This window comes from Athene noctua, unplaced genomic scaffold (assembly GCF_965140245.1).
Source record: "Athene noctua unplaced genomic scaffold, bAthNoc1.hap1.1 HAP1_HAP1_scaffold_36, whole genome shotgun sequence".
NCBI lineage: Eukaryota > Metazoa > Chordata > Aves > Strigiformes > Strigidae > Athene > Athene noctua.
Window position 1 is genome coordinate 1,669,833 of NW_027437538.1, and position 3,457 is coordinate 1,673,289.

General features: G+C 60.9%; 1 long non-coding RNA gene across 2 annotated transcripts; it reads right to left on the reverse strand.

Moving 5' to 3' along the window:
- Positions 1-397: 397 nt before the first annotated feature.
- LOC141974263 (uncharacterized) lies at positions 398-2,880 on the reverse strand. 2 transcript variants are annotated; one of them, XR_012635709.1, is made up of 3 exons: positions 2,544-2,880; positions 2,266-2,340; positions 398-910 (listed from the first exon to the last, which is right to left on the reverse strand). It is a non-coding gene; the product is annotated as an uncharacterized LOC141974263 (long non-coding RNA). The 2 variants fall into 2 exon arrangements; XR_012635708.1 differs by having other exon boundaries at positions 2,266-2,343.
- Positions 2,881-3,457: the final 577 nt, after the last annotated feature.

The window sequence follows — 3,457 nt, forward strand, 5'->3', positions numbered from 1 at the left end:
CCCAGCCCCAGTCCCCACTGGTGGGCTCGCTGGGCTCTTGCTGGTTCCCAGCGCCCTCGGGCGCTGTCCTTGCCGGGGGACAGCCCTGCCCAGGGGGAGCAGAGCTCTGACATTAGCTCTGTGCCCCAGGGCTTGCTGTGCGGCGCCGGAGGATCCTCAGCCGGGAGATGCTGTGGGAGATCTGCAACGGTGAGTAGGGGACAGAGCCCGGGCAGGTGCTGCCGTGCCCGGCCCCGCCCCAGGAAAACAGTCCAGGGGCAGATGAGCAGTTTCAGGAGGTTTTTTCCAAGAGCAGTTTCACAAAGTTGTCTCTGTCTTAACACAGAGGCTAGCATAGCTCTGTAGTAAGGTCTTGAAATGGGAAGAGTTTTGTTTTCTCCCCAGAAAGGAAGGGAATTTGTGGGGAAAGAACAGCTGTCTCTGTCCCGCCCCTTGCCAGGAGGCTGATGATGTCCAGGCTCCACGCTGGGATGCTCAGATCAATACACGGGCTCGTTGAGGCCGCACACAACTCTAGACCCACTCGTACGGCAAATGGAAAAATGACTCCGTGGCCTGTCCCGGTCCTGAGCCCCTTTGGGTGTCGGGGGCACACGGGTCATTCCTGAGCAGCAGCCTCAGCCCCTCTGGGTGTCTCACCGGCTCCTCCTGGCAGGGAAGGAGATGGATGGGGCTGGCATGGGCTGGGGGGGGTCCCTGCGGGCACTGGGGGCTCACGGCTGCTCTGCTCCCTTCTCCTGCAGCGCTCCTGCCCTTGAGGAAAGAGGCTGAACTCTCCATCAGTTCCCTGGCAGCCCAGACCGTCTCAGTCCTGACAATAGAGCAGAGTCCGACATCAAGATGGAGCCTGCGGGCGCTGTGCTGCTGGCTCTGCTGAGCGTCGGAGAGACCAAACTCTCTGGAAAAAGTCCTGGAATAATGGTTTTTTAAAATAAAGCTGGAGCCACAAGCCGCCGGGACTCCGTAGCGTCCTTCCAAAGGGGACCCCCCTGAGTGTGCTGAGCAGGGTCCCCCCCGGCCTCTGCCGCTGCCCCCAGGACCCCACACCCGCACCCAGCCCGGAGAGGAGGAGGAGGAGGAGGAGGAGGAGGAGGGGGGAAGCTTTAGCCCATCCTGCCCCTCCCGAGGTACCTCAGGGCACGAAACGGCCCCCGTGAGCCAAGCTGGCACGTCGCCATTTGTCCCAGCACCAAAACCCTCTCCCTGGTACTGGGGAGCTGGGCTGGTTTTGACTGGGCACTGGTTAGTTGCTAGGTGGTGACCATTCTGGCGTCAAACTGGGGGATTCTGGGGCCCATAGAGAATTTTCGAGCAGAAGTGGGGGGCTTTTGGGGGTGCTGGTACAGATTTTGGGGTAAAACTGTGCGATTTTGAGATTCAAGATAGATTATGGGATGAAAAACAGGAATTTTGGGGGTGCTGAGGCTGATTTGGTGTCAAACGGGGAAATTCTGGGATCAAAAGTGGAAGGTTTGGGAGTCAAAAATGGTAAATTTGGGGTCAAATGTGGAAATTTTGTGGTAAAATCGGGGGATTTGATGGTGAAACATGGACACTGGGGCCATGGAGGATTTGGGGATGAAAAGGGGCTTTGGGGGCCTCACCCCACAGCACCCAGGTGAGGGTGGCCCCGGTGACGGTGGCAGCGCTGTCCCCCACCCCCACAGCCTGGAGGACCACCTGGGTGGCCAGGGCGCCTGTCAGGGTCCGCACAGAGCCTGCCCAGTGCTCCCAGTCACCCCCAGTTACTCCCACCTGCCCTACCTCCCTCCCAGCTACTTCCCGGTCCTTCTCCTTAACCGCCAGACATCTCCCAGTAGTCCCCCACCACATTCAATTACCAGCGACCCCCAGCCCATCCCAGTGCTCCCAGTTAGTTACCCACACCTACACCACCTCCCTGCCAGTTACTTCCCAGTCTCTCCCAGCACTGCTCTGGCTCTTCCTAGTGGTCCCCAACCACCTTCCAGTGTCTCCAGTCCTCTCCCAGTGCTCCCAGGTCATCCCAGTGCCCCTGAGTTCCCTCCCTGTAGCCCTCAGCTGCCTCCTAATTACCTCCTAGTAACACCCAGCCCACCCCAGTACTCCCAGTTACCACCCAGTTACCTCCCAGTACCCCATGCCCACACTGCCTCCCTCCCAGTTACCTCTCAGTTCCCCCAGGTCCCTCCTAGTAGCCCCCAGCTGCCTCCCAGCACCCTCCAGTCCCCGCCCAGAACCCCTTCTGGTGACCCCCAGCCCCCTCCCAGTTCCTCCCACTCGCACCTGGAGTACCTCCCAGCACTGGTACTGGAGGCAGTCGGGGCTGACGCTCTCGGGGTCCACCTGAGGCAGCAGCATCTGCTGAGGAGGGACACATGGAGGGGGATCAGGTACCCCTGGGACCCTCAGCGACCCCAAATCACCCCTGTGGCCTCTCCAAACCCCATTTGTCCCCCACACCCCGGTCCCTCCAAAACCCCCTTACCCCCCGCCCAGATCCCACTGGCCCCCCAGTTCTCCATTTTTCCCCCCAAGATTCCAACAGTCTCCCCGGAACCTACCGGCCGCCCCTTCTCCCCGTCCTCCTCCAGGCGTGGGGCACCTGATGGGGAACGGCTGCGCCTCCTCCTCTGCCCCTCGGCGTCAGGGGCTGAACAGCAGCCGGGTCCCCGCTGCCCGCGCAGCCTCTGCCCCGCTCACAGCCGCGATGCTCCTCCCGCTCGGAGCGCAGGAGGGGCCTACCTCAAGGAAATACCCAGTCATGGCCTTGTTTTAAGAAATCCCGTGGCCGTGAGCGTCTGGGCAGCGCGGTGTTGGGGAACGTCACCCCTTGGCTCCAGCTCCGCTCTGCAGCAAACAGATGAAGTTTGTTGTTGAACTGACGTTTGCAGCGGTTACACTCAGACGTTCAGTGCCTCCTTCTCTCTCTCCTCCTGGTGTTCCCCACGTCCCCTCCTCCCCGGCTCCTCTCCCACAGCCCCGACCACCTCTGTCCCTGCTCCAAAGGCCGCCGCTGAAATCAGCTGTTCCATCCCCGGGTCGGGCTTTTCCTGGCGGGGATCAACCCACCACAGCCGGGTCCCTTCTCGCCCCGGGGAAGGCACAAACCAAAGCAATCCTACCGGGAACGAGCAGAGCACCAGCAGGAAAGGGTCCAATTCACCCCACTGCCCGGCCTGAAAGAACGAATCTGCGGAGCCACTGATACCATTGAAAACAGCTGGGACTGTAGAAGAAAAGCCAGGAGCCACGTAATATAAAAAAAAGAGGGTAAAGAATTAAAAGCTCGGCACCCCAGCGGGTGCAGAAACAGCCAGGTTTGCCTCTCGGTGACCACCAGCACAAGCATCTCTGAGCTTCAAGGCTCAGCGCGGCAGGACAGACCCACCCAGCCCGGAGCTGCCAGCCTCGGGGCAGAGCTTCTGTTTCCCATGGCAGGTCTGTTACAGGAGCAGCTCAGGAGGGTGCGGGTCTG